General features: G+C 38.3%; 1 long non-coding RNA gene across 1 annotated transcript; it reads right to left on the minus strand.

Moving 5' to 3' along the window:
- Positions 1-12628: 12628 nt before the first annotated feature.
- On the minus strand, positions 12629-14523 carry LOC126724468 (uncharacterized). The gene is made up of 2 exons (XR_007654994.1): positions 14471-14523; positions 12629-12848 (listed from the first exon to the last, which is right to left on the minus strand). It is a non-coding gene; the product is annotated as an uncharacterized LOC126724468 (long non-coding RNA).
- Positions 14524-17746: the final 3223 nt, after the last annotated feature.

Raw genomic sequence — 17746 nt, forward strand, 5'->3', positions numbered from 1 at the left:
AAGGCCAAGCCAGTTGATCGCAGACACCCCTTTTTGTCAAGATCAAGCTAGTTGATCGCAGACTCCTCCATTATTAAGATCATAATGAAAAAGTCTCTGTCGTATCAATTATCAAGAGTCATATCAGAGTTCAGCAATTATCAACTAAGTCAAATACTTTCATTGTTTTGTCAAAAGATAAGGCACTAGTTCTACGTTCCAAAGTTTTAGGTTCGAGGGCTAGGTAATCTTTAAAAATTCAACCTCAATTAAATCATGGTCGCTAAAATCAATGTCTTTGCTTTACATTGACATTCGCTTCCCAAGCTCTGTCAATGAGGGGCATTTTGTAGACACTCGATTTTGCACCTATGATTTAATCAAGGAAGATGACTAGAGTAACCATCCATGTACGAAAAAAAAAAAAAAAATCATTCTTGCATCACACACATCAATGTGTTGCTGCATTGTATGCATTAATTCATTCATTTCATATCATAAAAATGATCTTGAGATTTTAACGGTCCCAAGGTGTTTTCGGTTTCCGAATTGGACCATCGGATCGAAAGATATTGCATGATCAAGTTTGCGCATGCATTGTGTCTAGGAAGAATTGACCGCATATGATTAATTCTGATTGGTCAAACAATTAAAATTAATTATATAATTTTGTGATTGGTTGATAATTAGTGTTTAAAATTGGGATGCATGCATAGGAATAAAATGGATGATGGGATAACAACAAAATTAGGGATGATCTGAACATTATCAAGATTTATTTTAAGGGATTTATCCACAAGATAATTGTTCTTAAAAAAGCCTGAATTATCCAAAAAAGAGACGAAAAATCATAGACAGAGGATAAAAATGTGTCTAGGCACAAGGACGGGCCAAAAAACCCTAGAAAAGGAGTCCAAACGGCACCCGAACATGAAAGAGTGTTCGGAGCCATAGGACCAATTTAACACTTTTGGAGTGCTGGACGACACTCTTAAAGGGCCAAATTTTCATGTGATGGGCTTTGCCCCAACGGCTTTCAGGTGACGATAAGGCACACCTTTTTTGACCTTTTTGCAAAAGGATGCTTCCGAATTCAAACCCTAATCATCCGTACCTATTTTTTACAGTCTTCTAGCTTCTATAAATAGAGACTAAACCTCATAATTCAACACCTTTTTTTTACGCTCTGAGAGGAATAAGTTTTTGACTCTCAAGCCACACATATTTTATGATCCTCTCTCTGACTGTTGCTGCAAAATTAGGGTTTTTAAGTTTCAAAGAGAATTGAATAAATTTCTCTGAATCCTAAAACATCCTCTCAAGAACAGAGTGTGCTCATGCAAGAGGTTGTTTCCTTCACCCTTCTCTTGTGATGTGATGATGCATGTTATATATCTTTCTTTTTCAAATATCTATGAATTGTTAATTGTCCTTTTGTGTGAAGCATGATATTTTCTATATGATTGTTATAATCTTTTTCTTGAATGTTAATAAATTTGCATGTGAATAATTATTTTCTTAAAACAAAATAGATCTACATCTTTATGAGATGTAGATCTGAATTTTTCTTAAAACAAAACAGATCTGCATCTTTATAAGATGTAGATTTGAATTTTTTCTCAATACAAAAACTGATTTGCATCTTTTTTAAGATGTAGATCTCAGTTTTCTTAAACAAAAAGAGATCTACATTTTTATGAGATGCAGATCTAAATTTTTCTCAAATCTAATTTTCTTAATACTTGCAAATTGTTGAAATAAAGAAAGATGTAAGGTTGAATTTATTCAACCATCTAATTGGCTTTATTCCGTGCCAAATTTGCTTGTAATTCAGCATTTAGTAACCCTGTATTTAGGTGGGATTGTTGTAAGGGTAGTGAGTGAGATAGTGTGAAGATTGCTCAAGAGTGTGCAAGAAAACAGAGAATCGCGGCTGGGACTCGCGACTGGACTCGCGGCTTCAACCCGCCAGAATCTGCACACGTGCCAAGCATGCTGGAAGATGAACAGTCATGCTAGCTGGAGCACTACAGGACAAAACAGGACAACTGGCCATACGGTTAACTCGCGACTGGAACTCGCGACTTAGTCAAGCCGCGAGCCACCCCTGTTTTGGAAAAACCTGACGTTTCGCATTCCACTCCTCTTCAGTATAAATACCCTTTTAACCCACGATTGAAAGAGAGCTTCCAGAGAGAATTTTGAGAGAGAAACCCTAAAGAAAAACCAGATTGTTTTACCCACAATCTCTACCTTAGAGTCTCATCAAAATCCCTCACTCTCTTCCTCTCCATTGTCAAATCCTTGAGAGGCCTTTATACCAAACCTGGTTCTCACCATTATCATCTCTGTGAGACAGTCGTTTGGAGTTCTGGGAAGCAGTTAGGAAGGAGCCAATATTCATTGGTTGATGCTACGGTGTAGTAGCGGAATCCGGAAAGCTAGAAAAGAAAAAGGTTCGGCGCAACCTCGTTGGAGCAAGAAGCTTGGAGGGCTTAGGTGCATTGGGTAGATTAGGCTTGGAGGGTCTATTGCTGTCCTTGTATCCCAACTGTATTTTCTAGTGGATTGATTACCGCTTGGAGGGCGGCGGAGAGGTTTTTCGCCGAGGTCTTCGGTTTCCTCTTCGATAACATATCTGGTGTTATCGCTGTGTTTGCATCTTCCTTCCTCTCTATCTCTGCCTTTACATTATCTGCTGTGGTTTATTTTTGTTGTGGCTTAGATAGTTGTTTAGTCAATACCATGTTATAGCATATGTTAAGTTTCCGCACACTATTGTTTAACATATTGCGTGTGTTGATTAAATTGGTTTTTGGGGGTCTAAACGTTCAAAAGTGTTTTTGTACACGTTTTTGAACTTTCAAAAGAGATTATGTATTACTGTGTTTGTGTTTATTTTAATTCATGATTGCATAATTTTAGATTATGAGTGAAGTTTTCTTCTTAGAAAATCTTTTTTAAAATATATAATAAAACATATCTGAATTTTTGTCATCAAAAATCACTTCTTCTTCTTTTTCTTTTTCTTTTTTTTATATATAACAAAACATATCTGAATTTTTGTTATCACAAAACCTTCTTTTTACATCCCACAAAGCAGATCTAATATTTTCATTCATACATAAATTTGTGTGATTTAATTTTTCATTCACATGTTCAACATATCATGCATGATATGCATAGCATAGTACATTGGTCACTAGAGTATAGAAGACCAGACTTTGTCTGGGCGGAATGGGTGCCAACACCTCCCATTCTATAACCTAGCCTCCAGATTTATGTTTTTGGTTTAGTAGATCTAACATTGTCTTCATTTGTTTTGGGTAGAATGTAACTAGGACAACAAGCCATGTAAATATTTGGTAGATTGTAACTAGGACCTAAAGTTATGTAACTTGGACCTAAAGCTATGTAACTTTTCAATTTTCCAAATACGTAATTTTTATTCAATCAATGAATGGAACTATTCAGTCATGTATTTTGTAATTAGTATTTTTTCTTTTCTTTTTTTATATAAAGAAAAATAAGCTGCGACTCCGTACCACTTATCCAAAAAGAGAGGTGCCCTAAAAGGTACCTGAATCTCTTTTTTGAGGGACAAGTCTCTCACACTTAGCATCAAACTCCCAGGCTATAGGAGCCCTGTTGGCGCAAGAAGATGATGATGGGAATGAGAAACCCATTTATTATGTGAGCAAGATACTTAAAGATACAAAGACTAGATACCCCAGGATAGAAAGGGCATGCCTAGTAGTTATCTACGCGTCCCAAAGGCTAAAACTATACTTCTCAGCCCACCAAATCCTTTTAGTAACCAAGTCACATCCCATAAAAGCATTCTTGCATCAGCCACTCCTAACAGGAAGGATAGCACAGTAACTGGTTTTTCTCTCTCAATATGACATTGGCCTCAGGACTCTCAAGGCTATCAAAAGCCAAGCCATAGTAGATCTGCTAGCCCAATTCCTAGGGAAAGAAGAATGTTCACTAAGCAAGGAGATCCCTGGGGAGGTGGCAATGGCAGAGCTCCCTAGAAAGAAGTGGACAATGAGGTTTGATGGGTCAACAACGACAACTTTAAATGGACTAGGAATTGTGCTAAGTTGCAAAGATGGGGATACCGTGGCTTGGGTTTTTCTGTTCAAATAATGTTGCTGAGTATGAGGCATACTTGATTGGGCTGGCCATAGCACTCAGCTTAAGAGTGAAACATATGAGGGTTTTAGGAGACTCCAATCTTATAGTCTCCTAGGTAAAGGGTGACTTTGCACTAAGAGAGCAAAGCCTAGCAGCTTATAGAACTTGGGCACAAAAGGTGGAGCAGAAATTCTAGACCTTTAGTGTGGAATACACCCAAAGGAGTGAAAACAGGTTCGCTGATGCACTAGCCACCCTAGGATCCCAAGTACCGTTCAAAGGCAGAGGTATACTGATAAGAATAAGTAAGCAAGAACATTCCATTGTAGGGATCCTCAAAAGGATGTTCCTTGAAGAACTAGAATAGCAAGATTAGAGAAATGAGGTAAAAGGGAAAATGGAAAAGTTAGGACTTGAAGAAAGCATCAAAGAGCTAAAGGATTACACCCTGATAGAATGAGAATTATACAAGAGGTTGCTCGAAGGGATCCTGTCTAGATGTATCAACGAGAAAGAAGGGAAGCTAAGATTATAAGAGTTACATAGCCAGATCTGTGGGATTGTAGAAAAAAATAAGCCTATACAGAAGAATGCAATGCTTGGGGTACTACTGGCCAAATATGTACAAGAAGGCTGCAACTGTACAGGAGGAATGTCAAAGGTGTCCGCTTTTAGTGGATAGAGAAGAAAGTTATGTTGTATTTGTAATGGAAGATTGGAGGACCCCATTAATGGAATACTTGGCTCAAGGGATCCTACCAACTAACAGGGCATTGGCCTACCAGCTTAAAAAACTTACTGTCAGGTACTTCTTGCAAAACAGGATCTTATTCAAAAAGGGGTACACCAGGGATCCACTAAGATGCCTAGGGCCTAGAAAAGCCAGAAAAGCAATTAGGGAAGTCCATCTTGATGACTATGGAAGTCACCCAGGTAAAAGTAGACTTTATAGGCAGCTGTTGCAGTTGGGGTACTATCAGCCAACAATGAAAAAGGACTCCGAGGAGCTGGTTAAGACGTGTCATGCATGCCAAATACTTGGAGATGTAATCCATACTCACCCAAATGTGCTGCAAGACATGACAACACCGTGGCCTTTCCACACTTAGGGGCTTGATCTTATAGGACCCATAAACTCTCCTTTCAATGGCCATATCTGGATCTTAGTAGCCACCGAGTATTCTACAAATTGGCTAGAAGCTATCCCTTTGAAAAAAGCCACTGGAGCAGTTGTGGCAAACTTTATTCGAGGGCACATCATCACAAGGTTTGGGATCCCCAGGAGATTGATCAGTGACAATGGAACCCCGTTCATAAATAGAGACATGAAGAGCCATCAGGCATGGAAGGTCCACACCATACTATCCACAAGGAAATGATCAATTTAAGGCTATTAACAGGGTGATACTGAAGATCGTCAAAAAAATGAAACATGAGTATGGAGGAAAATGGAGTGACCACTTGACAGATGTGCTTTGGGCATGTAGGAGCTCTTTGAAGATAACCATAGGATTTTCACCATTTTTCCTAGTTTATGGGACAGAAGCCATCAGCCCCATAGAGCTAGTCATCCCTAAGCCTAGAGTAGTGCTTGAAGAAAACCAAGAAGGCATAGAAGACATAAATAGTGAAAGAAGGTTGGCAGATCTGGAGGGGTTAGAAGAGGAACGAAGAGTGGCCAGAAGGAGAAGCCAAAGGTACCAATAGAGGATGGTTAAGGCATATGCACAGGCAGTACACCCAAAAGCCTTCATGAAGGGGCAACTGGTGTTAAGAGCAACAGAGCATGTAAGGAAAATGTCCCAGGACCCTCCAAATTTGCCCCGAAATGGGAAAGACCCTACATCATCAGGAAAGCCCATGATAGCGAATATTACTACCTCACAAAGGAAGATGGGACGGTCATAATAGATCCTATAAATGGAAAGTGGCTAAAACAGTACTACGCATCAAAGAGAGAGATTTCAGTACACTAACACCTTTCTTTTGCCCACTCTCCAAACTGCTAAGTGTTTCATCGTTTCTTTTTTTTTTTTTTTTTTTATGTCATGAGTTTTGTTTAGGTTCCTTTTTGTTTAGGAACCCATGGTAGAAGGGTACCTGTGCCAACACCCTAAAAAAAAAAAAAAAAACCCTTTGCGCATGACCCAAGACTCACACTACAGTTAGTTCAAGTACATGACCTAGGACCATGGGCAGAAATAAGCGTTTGGGGTACCTAGCCTAGTATTTGTCCAAAAGCGTTTGCCTGGTTCATGACCTAGGACTTGGAAAAAAAAAAGGACATCCAATGTACCCAGTTCAGTACCTGCGCAATCACACAACCACCAGGGTACCTGATCCAGGACCTACTGCCAAACTTATAGGGACCATGGCCCGAGACTTAGTTAAAAAAAAAAAAGGAAGAAGCAAAAAAATAAAGAGCAAAATACACATTGTGAGTAGATCCACATACTGTTAAAGTTAGAAGTAGTCTTAAAAAGAAAACAAATCCACATTGCCATAAAATAAAATAAAATAATAAATAAATAAATAATAGGGAAAAGTTAGAAGTAGTATTCAAAAGAAAGAAATAAAGATAAACTTATACAGCCTCAATTATCTAAAAAAAAAAGAAAAAAAAAAGAAGCTTATACAGCTGAACTATTAAAAAAAAAAAAAAGAGCAAGGAGCTAAGGTATAAGGACGGCTAGTAAAGAGCTTTCTGGGGAAATGGCAGGAGCAGTTAAGGAAGAAAGAACCCACTGCCTTTTAACTTTCAAGTCCTGCAATACCATGTGAGCACAAGCTAAAGCCTCCTCAACAACAGCAATTTCAGCATCAAGATTCTTGAAGGCCTGTCTCTGAAATAGCATATGGGCTAAGGAACACAAATACTCCAGCAAAAAGGAGAGATTGAACTTGGCTTCTATAAGATCCTACACTACTCCCCTCCATTCCAAAGGCCTTTCCTCAAATAAGGAGTCAAGAGAGGAATCCCTCAAGAAAATCAGCACAGCACATAACAGGTCCATTAGGATGTTGCCCAGAAATACACCTCCCTTGAACCCACTGGTGAAGTCCTCATGGGTTTTGAATAGCTCTTCTAACAGTGGTAGACCCTCAACGAGCACAGAGAATCTCAAGAAATTGCTGAAGGAAGGCCCAAAACTATGAAAATGGCTCGTAAGGAGGCTGTTGAACTCTATGGAATCAAAGCAGGACAAGAAAGCAGTGAGCCCTGATCTAGGATCTGAGACAGTCACCCTCAGAGCCTCTTCCATTGTTATGTTTCCGCTCTCAGGAATTAGAGAACCTTCGACCCTCTGGATGGTTTGGGGAATCCCTACCTGAGCTTCAACAACCTGGACATCGGGAGCAGATTCCACGACTACCTCAAAAACTACAGGCTCAAGATCCTTAGCACCTCTATCAGCACCTGCAAAAGAAAACAAAGTCAAAAGGGGGAAAGAAGAAAAGAAAATATATAAAGTAGGGAAAGTAAGAGAAGACTAAAGAACCAGTATTAGCTACCTGTGGCAGAGCCTCTTCCTCTTGCCCCTTTGACTTCCTGGAGGACTCTATGAAAGAACACACATCATGTTGGAGAAAAGGTGAGGAAACTTTAACAAAATTGCTAAAGGAAGGAAAGGATACTGGGGACTTTGCCATAGAAGGAAAAGACAAGGGAGAAGTATGGAAAAGAGAGAGGAAAAAGGTAAAAAAAAAAAAAAAAAAGAGGGGGGGGGGGGAAGTATAACGAGGGTGGACAACATGTACCTTCAGAACCCTCTGACTCCAAGGAAGAGGTGACCTTAGGGGCAGATTGAACACTGGTTTGACCTAAAAAAGGAAAAGAAAACAAGAATTCTTAGGAAGAAAGGACCAGGGAGATAAGAATAAGCATTAATAAAGAATGGATGAGGCTTGCTTGTATGGATGAAGACACATCCCCCAAGGACTTTTTGCCCAACACAAGCTCAATTGTGGGCTTAAGTGGCACAGTTTTGGTAGGATTAGGAGTTTGCATAGGCTTGAGATCTTAGGGAACGGGAGGTTGAAAAGCTTCAGGGTCCTGAACAGCCAAAGGAGCAGAAGGCAGAGCGGGTTGGGCATCCTTCACTGCTTGCCCGACTTCCTTAGACATATCACCACTAAGGGGCTCCTTTTCCATGCCTAAGGGAACAGCAGATTAAGCTGTCATCACTTCTTTCACTAAAGTCCCACCAGTTGTGGGAGGAAGTACCTCAACCTTGGGGTCTAACTTGCGCTTGAACTGCAAAAGAGGAGTGGCCATTCATCAATTAAAAAAGAAAAAGGGAGAGAGACACAATAAGAACAATGAACCAGTATGGGCAAATGTCAAAAAAAAAAAAAAAAGGAAAGAAGCTTTGCCATTCTCTCTCTCTCTACAGGTTCTTCAATGGTCTTTTGTCTACTACGGGTACACCTAAGGGGTCCTAAGGGAGACTGGGGTATGAAATCAAAAGACCCCGAAAAACCCTGGGCTGAGAAACTCACAGGAACTTGAGAGAGAGAAGACTCTACCTTAGTCTTTACTCAGATCTTTGGGATTAAAGGGTGACCAACTTCCTTTCCAACTGTAGAGGGGTCCACTCTCTTGGGTTCCTCAGAAATAACTAATTGTTTATGGGATTTAGCAGTCTTCCTCTTCTTAGTCTTAGGGCCAACCTTAATACCCTCAGCGCTTTATTCAAGCTCAGCTCTCTTGACAGCTGCCTGTTTAATTGTCTTCTCTTTACCTTTACCTATGGGGGTTGCAACACCAATTGCCTCCATCACGCCTCTCTTGATAGGCACACCAAAAGAGTCGCCCACGATAAGGTCACATCCTAACCAAGCCTCAGGGAAATCATTCGCATAGCATACCCAACCACCTCTAACAGCATGCCACTCCACGAATCTTGTCTTGCTACTTATTGTAGCAGAAACAATGCTAGTAGTAGGAAGGGCTAGACGTTTGTTGAAGGTGGGAGTAGAGAAAAGACTGGAATCGGGGACCCTTGCAATCTTACCAGAACCAACAAAATCTGAGAAGGATTTTTGAACTCTTCTCCAATAGCCAGTAAAGCCACTAGAAGCAAAGACTCCTTTTTTGGAGTTTGGCACCACAAAATGAGGGCTCCTCCATGACCAATAAGAAAAAGCATGAAACCTTAGAAACGGTTGCAGAGAAGGAAGAGAAGGCACTACCTCCTTGAACACCAGCGAGATGTCCTGGTCAAAACTAAACTGCTTAAGGACTCGGTGTGCTAAGTAGTGAGTGTACCTGGGACCACTCGAGGAGGGTACTAGAAGCCACGAGGGACTGATACAAGCCAAATACGCCAAGCCACCTTCATCCCCCCTACGCAGATCAAAAGTATTCCCCAGGGAGCTAAGGAAAGAAGCCAACACAGAATCGCAGGTGAACCCAGGACCGAACTCTCGAGGAGAACGCCAACTTAGGTGCCTTACTTGATCAAACTGCTCCACCAAATTGAGACTGTCACCCGTTAAGTTAGACCAGCGAAAAATAAGGGGGTGGCTATCAGTAGAACTGCCACAGAGACACTTAATCACATTTGGAGATCCTTGGAACTTGTCCTTCACAAATTTCAAATTCCTGCACTTCACCAAAGTAACAGAAGAATGGTCCCATATGAACACCTAGAGGATGGCAATATTAAGGGACGAGGTAATAGCGTAGCAAAAATTTCCTTCAACTTCATCTCCATAAAGCAAGTCTAATTGAGAGTAAACATGGACTAAGAACATGGGGGCTAAAGGATACTGAGCACCCCGGGCTAATCTAATTGCTAGAGGAAAGAAAACAGGCTTAACCCCATATCCGGGGAACTCACTAAACAAAAACTTACTGAGCCAAAGAGCCAAGAACCCGGTTTGCCTAATTGCCTTGTCCTTTTCTCTAGAGAGGTTCATGACCCACTTGCCCATTCTGGCCGGTTACCCACTAAGAGAAGCCGTACACCCACTTAAGTGACTGAAAAGCTTGTTTTTGACCTCGAGACTCTCTCTAGAAAAGTTGATATCAAAAGGATTCTCCTCACCAAACACTGGGAGAAGAAGATTTTTTACCACATCTCCAAAGTGATAGTGAGCTCACTAACAGAGAAGAAGAATGTGTGGAGGGAAAGACATCAGCAGCACACCAAGTGTCTAAGACCCTTAGCGTCCCTAAAACCTTCAAGGTTCCTGGAAATCGCTACTGATCTCATGATCCCGACATGCTCCAAACAACTGATGAATTCGCCATTAGAAAGCTCCCTGTCCACCCAAATGGGCCAACCGATGATCTTACTAGGAACGAAATCAAAGAAAATGGGAATCGCTTCACGAGATCCTTGCCTAATCTGCAGATCTAAATCTGGAATCTGAGCAGAACTAGCAAACCTAGATTGGCCAGAGAACACCTAAGTATGAGGGGAAGAAGGGGCTTCACCATGAGACACCTAAGGAAAAAATAGGCTAGGGGTGTACTAGGGATCCCGTAAAAGGAAGGCTGGGTGCTCCGCAACCTCCTGCATCTCTCCTTGTGTAGACCTAAAGGAGTTTTCACCCTCAAAAGGACTGGGAGTACACTCTTTCCTTTTTTGTGAAGAAAAAGAAGCCATGAAACAGAAAATACACTGGGAAACAAGGAAGTCAAAGGAGTGAAGAATGCAGAAGAAGAAACAAAGAAACAGAATAATTGGAAGCAAGAAGATAAGTTTGCAAATAAAGATCTTTGGAAAGTGAAAAGAAAGTTAGAAATGACTACAATAATGACGCAAAGAGCAGTTGGAGAAGATGATGTATAGAAAGGTGTGCCAGTTGCCAAAATTTAATTTTTTAAAGAAGAGAGTTATTAGCAGTTATTAATGGGAGTTACGAGGAATATGAAAAATGGATGAGGGGAAGTTTTCACTCAAACATTCAACTGCCACGTTCTATGCAAAAGGGGGAAGTTGCAAAAAGAAGTGCAACATGCAAAGAAAACCAGGATACTTGAGGATAGCAGGAAAAGTAGGATCCTGAAGGAAGAAGAAGAGGGACCCTAAGGCTAATTAAAATAGTAGGGAAGGAACTCCTATAAAAATTAAGGGTCCGGTCTACTCACGCGTGGGTTGCAGGCAACCCATGAGCTCGGGAGCCTAAATGTTGAGGTCTAAAAAGTCATAATGTTGCACCAAGGCCCAAAATGGCATAGAGAATTTAACTCCATTAAAATAAAATACTTGAGCCTGCAATAAAGAAAGAGATGGTAGGCCCAAATTCATTAAGGGTTTTAAAGAGGAACCCAAACCCACAAATGGGTAAACCTTAGAACTAATGAAACGAAGGGAAGAAGAAAAGCCCAGCCTGCCAAGGTTAAAAAATTGCTAGGGAGCCTAGTGGTAAGAACTAGGCCGGGATACCCAGGGACTGCCAGGAACTTGGGATCTTAGGGACATGCAGCAAAGCCAGGGTTGGATTAAGATAGTTCAAAGGGGGTGCCAAGAAACACAAGGAATGAGAACGGATATGTCCCTTTCAACCACCCAATAATGCAAAAAGGAATCAGAAGGCTTGGGAACCAACAATTCATGAACAAGGGACCGATACCTCGGGAAACCCAGAAAGAAGAACCATGAGGGGAAATGGCTAGGAAACTTTCAACCTAGCAGGAAGGAATCGGCTCACTTGAGAAAAATGACAAAGGGAAAGACAGTCAAAAGCTGAGTCTGAAAATGTAAGGTTTAGAAGCCTTGAAGGAAGAAGGACCAAAGGTCAACTCTCTAAGGACACCTTAGAACAAAAAGTCAAAAGAGACTTTTGGAAAAGAAACACCAAAAGAAGAAAATTATAAGAAATGAGGAAGGGACCAACCACCAATGTTGCTGGTACAACATTAGTTCTGGTACCCAAGGGAGTAAATGGGGGAGGGAATCAATGGTACCCCGGGAACTTTAGGATGACACTATAAAAAAGGGAAGCAGTCAACAGTGAAAGTCATTCAGCAATAGTGAATTAGAATAGAATCATTGAGAAAACTCTGTTAGATTCAAAAAAAGAAAGAAAAGAAAGGCAAATATAGCCCGATATCCTCAAACAGCCACTAGAGAACACACTCGGATTCAAAGGGATTCAAACTTTACAAGTCTTAGAGGCCTGAAGAGCCATTTAAGTCTGTTATTTTTAAACTTATTTGGACCTTGTAACACATCCTAGTGAGCATAATGTATTACACAATTAAGAAAGTAATGGAATAATTCATATTGTCTTAAGGACCCTTAACGTTTTATTTTGTGTATTTCTTTACCACATTGCCCCTTTACTATTTCTTGTTGTTCAATACATATATTTCTTGTTTGCTAGCATGTATGTGTTGTAGAATTCGTTGTTTGCTAGCATGTATGTGTTGTAGAATTCGTGTTTTGCTCACCATCTGGTTCATAATCAGCCCATTTAGCTGTGGTGAACCAAACCCGGTCCCTTAAAATAACAAGTAAAAGGCCTGGGGTCCTTGTTTCTACTTGGGCCTGGGCACTGTCCAGAAAGGACCCACACATTTAGTAATATAACTTCAATAAATAAAATAAGAATAAAATAAAAAAACAAACAAACAAAAAAAGAAAAAAAGATTACATAAACCTTATCTAGTGACCATCTCTGTTGAAAAAACTTTCCAACCAAAGCTTTCAACGCAACCCCACAGCAAGAACAGATACAACTTTAGAGGGAACTGCTAGAATTTGCTTGTTATCCGCCTACATAACAAAATCAAAATAATGGAGTATATGAGGTAATACTACATACTCATGTGCCTGAAACAACATTTGCATAAATTCACAACACTAAATTCCGAAATGACAATACACCAATTACCCAACAACTTATCTCCTGTCATATATTTCTAAAAACACAATTTTTTTTTAATCATTGTGTTAGCAACCCACATGAATGGCCATCATCAACAACCTAAGCCCATACTAAGCAAAAATTTTCTATCGCGAAATCCATATGGAATTTGAAAAAACAACACATCATTAATCTCGACCTCAAATTTCTTGAACAAACCTAGAATAAGAAAACAGTACCAACCTAACACCCCAAACTCCACCCCCCAAAATATAAAGAATGAATTACGATGTAACTCCCAAAAACTAAATAAAAAAATAATAATCTGCAGGTGAGATATAACAAAACACAAACTGATAAACTAGAGTACAATGCCTATCTGGAAACATAAACTGAAGTTATTGTATCTTGATGCAAACCTTTGGACATATAATGCTAGAAAGGAACATATATTTTCTGCACATTATTTAATATAGAAGCATATATTTGGAAATATAATTGCATTCTAAACTTAAATTGAGGATGTAGAACTGCAGTGTGAGCATCAGGTCTCTCACCCAAAACAATCAGCATGGTCATTTCAGCACTAGGACTCATATGAACAAATAGATAAAATAGGATTGGAGAACAAAAAAATTGTCAAACTTGTCTTATAGACTTTCACATTGGGGAGTCAACAAGTTCCTATAATCTAACAATTCAAACAAAAGTCCTAGTATCAAGATACCTACGGCTAAAACCACCCAAATAGCCTCTTGCACAGCTTTCATAACCAGACTGGACCGGACTGGACCAGACCAGCTGGTTTTTTGACAAGAAGTTCAAGGAAGTTGTGTTTTTGGAAAAATTTAAATTAGAGGCACATGCAGGGACTCAAACCCAAGCCCCCCATGCAAGAACTTGTGTTTGAAATGCTAACCATTTAAGCAAGTCAGCTTCTTGGGTCTTTATGATACAAACTATTATATTTATTATATATGATTGAACTAATATATTTTATTTTGTCAAGATTTGACCTTGGTTGAACCCCCGTCCGACCTTAAAAAGCTTGAACCTCTCACTTTTATAGTTCTTTGAATGGCCTAGCTTTCAAAACAATGCTCTTGCATAATGAGAATTCACTAGCTCCTCAACTTAAAGCCTTATGGCATAGAAAGATTGAACAAATTTACCATATATCCCCTCTCTAGACTCCAAATCGAACAAATTATATTCATCACTCCAACTATTTACATTAAAGGAAAACACAGGCTAAAAAAAAACATTCAATTTGTATTTTCAAACTGTATAAGATACTAATTTTTCCCCAAAAAAAAAAAAAAATTCTAAACTCGCTAGTAGTTTCAACAGTGCAATTCATTAAGCAATATTTCAAAAGATAAAAAGTACAATGTAATTAAAAACATTTTTCCAGCCCACTTCCAAGTTCCAAATACAAAACCCATCGTCCAAAACCACTTATAACAATTAAAACCCTAACTACTAAAAGCGCCAAAACCAATGAAATGGAAGAGATCGAGATGATCATTACCTCTGATCTTGCTTGTCCTAGTCAGGATCAATCATCATCAAAGAGAAAACCTGGTAAAAGGAATAATTTTAATTTACTGTCGAAATCAAAATCCATTGTGATATCAAGATTAGGGAGGGAATCTAAATTTTTACCTGACCATCATCTTCTTCAACACGCTTTTTGGTAGCGCCAGACACAACAACATAGTCTTTGTTTGCTGGGTCTGACCTAATCCAAAGCTCAACACAGCAATTTGTACAAGTGAGGCATATCAGGTAGCTTTCAAAATCTAGATACTTCTGCAAGGAGAAACCATCCATTAAAAATTCAGTTCACTAAACATATGATATTCAAATCTTGCATGAAGAAAAGAGTAGTGGGATAGAACATGGGGAAAACTAGGAAACAATAACCAAAAAAAAAAAAATCTTAATATAAGGTACCACCCGTTCATTTTATAGAATAAGACAACTTATTTATAAAGTCTGGCAGTCATTTTTTTTTTTTTTTTTTTTTTTTTGTCTTTTAAAATAAATTGTGAATGTTCAAGTAAGAGAGGCCTGGCTACCTCAGATTAGTCATAAATGAGGTTTGGCTACCTCAAATCAGCCATAGATATTGAGTTTTTTCATAGTTTTTGTTTCGTTTCCTGCTATTCTTCTAACCTCAATGGGAGGATCTGCGTTTTTCTTCGTTGAATCCAAAACTTTTGAGTTCTCAGTTAAGGAAGAGGGTTCATTTTACTTGTTACGCATTTACAGAAGAGGTTGGAACTCCCTAGGTTTTTTTTTGGAAAATAACACTAAAAGTCAAACTATTTTGTTAGTTAGCACAGTTTTGAAACTATTTTGCTAACTAACAACTCAAGAGTGTGAGTCTTGATTTTGGGGTTAGAAATCGAGTATAATGTACTCGATTTTCCTATTGCGCCAACAGCTGAGGTGGACAAACTGTCCACATAGGCATGCAAATCAAGTCTAATGGACTCAATTTCTGGTCACTAAAAGTCTGAAATCAAGTCTGTTGGACTCGAGTTTGCTACATGGAAACTGAGTACATTAGACTCAATTTATAAGGGATCCCACCAGTCACACTGTTTCATGCTTTTTTCGGCCATGTGGATATAAAACTCAAGTCCATTAGACTCGATTTCTCTTTAATGAAAATCGAGTCTAATGAACTTGATTTTTATGAATGGTCACCAGCCCCTCCACGTATGGCATGTGGGTCCCAGTTGGGACTTTTTTCCCCCTTACCTGTCTCACACCTTCTCTTCAGCTCTCACACCCTCTCTTCACTCAGTCACAACTTCACAACTTTCCTCAGCTCTCACACCCTCTCACACTACACATACCTCAACAACACGCTCTCACAGTTATGTTTTATATATATATGTACTTCAGTTATGTTATATATTTATTGTGTCATGTTTTTACAATATTGGAAATTTTTTTGTTAGTTAATATTGTGATTATTTGCTAGGTTTTTTTTCTTAAAAAAATTACAGCATATTAGGATTTTTTTTTTTTTTTATTAGTGTAAATACTGTGATTAATTTATTTGTTAGTATATTGTGATTATTTGCTAGTTTTTTTATAAAAAAAATTAATATTATGATTAATTATTGGGAATATTTAGTACTAAATATTGTGATTAATTTACAACATATTGGGATTTTTTTTTTTTTTTTGTTAGTGTAAATATTGTGATTAAATTATTTGCTAACTTTTTTCAAAAAATTAATATTGTGATTAATTATTGGGATAGTACCAAATATTGTGATTAATTATGTTATTACAACATATTGGGAATATTTGTTTATTTTTTGTTAGCGTAAATATTGTGATTAAATTATTTGCTAGGTTTTTAAAAAAAAAAATTAATATTGTGATTAATTATTGGGAATATTAAATATTGGGGGAGTATTTAGTACCAAATATTGTGATTAATTATGTTATTACAACATATTGTGAATTTTTTTTTTTTGTTAGTATAAATATTGTGATTAATAATATGCTAGGTTTTAAAAAAAAAAAATTAATATTGTGATTAATTATTCGGAATATTTAGTACTAAATATTGTGATCAATTGTTAGGAATATTTAGTACTTTTAGGATTTTATCATGGGTATGAAATGGATTATGAGTTTGATACCTAAGATAGTATTTGTAGTCTTTTTAGCATAAATTATTTCAAGATATATTTGTTTAAAATTTGTAACAGATATTTCAATGGATAACTGATTGGTATAATATTTTTGTTCATCATAACTTATTTGAATGGGTTTTGAAAGTCATACCACTAGAATGATTTGGAATTTTAAACGAATATGAAATTGGTATTAACAAATCATACAAGGATCAACCCCTTTTTCCCAACAATGAAACAACTTTATACAGATGATCTAAAGCCACCATGATAAACCATCAAAAAAAGTTGCCATATTTTTTAAAATGATCATAAACCCGAAACCTTCTACATCAATCTAAAACACCCAGATTCTATACTTCAACATATTTGGAATAAAAAACATTTCTAAAATAATGACCAGCAAAATCAGAAACCCAATATCATATAAAAATAATAATAATAATGGGGAGAGAGAGAGAGAGTCCTTACTTGTGATAGACATGGAGTCCCTACCAGTGGAGCCACCCAAAATTAGTGTCTAAGGGAGAAAACGATAGAGCGAGGCTAAGCGACGGAGTGAGGCGGAGACGGAGTGATGGAGCGAGGTGGAGACAGAGCGATGGAGCGAAGAGTCTTTGAAGAGTGAGAGGGAGACTGAGAGAGACCGTGAAGACCTAGTTTGAAAAGTGAGAGTGAGAGGGAAAACCAAGCTTGAAGAGTGAGAGTGAGAGACTGTGAGAAGACTCATTGTGTTTGAGTTTGAGTGTGTTTGAGTGATATGTGTTTTGAGTGATCTGGACACGTGGAGGGTTGAACTGAAATCGAGTTCAGAAGACTTGGTTTCCATTTAAACTAAGGACTTGATTCCCTTTGAACCAAACCAAGTCCAAAGAACTTGATTTTTGTGCCTATGTGGACCAAATGGCCACCTCATCTATTGCCACGATGGGAAAATCGAGTATGTTATACTCGATTTATAATTCCAAAATTGAGTCCTTTGGTCTCGAGTTGTTAGATACCAAATTAGTTTCAAAACTGTACTAACTAACAAAATAGTTTGGCTTTTAGTGTTATTTTCAAAAAAAAAAAATCCAACTCCTTATGTTACTTACTTTTAGTGTTGTTAAAAGTGCAAAGTGCCTCCTAGAGCGCACATGTGATCG

This window comes from Quercus robur, chromosome 4 (genome assembly GCF_932294415.1).
Source record: "Quercus robur chromosome 4, dhQueRobu3.1, whole genome shotgun sequence".
In the NCBI taxonomy this organism is placed as follows: Eukaryota; Viridiplantae; Streptophyta; class Magnoliopsida; order Fagales; family Fagaceae; genus Quercus; species Quercus robur.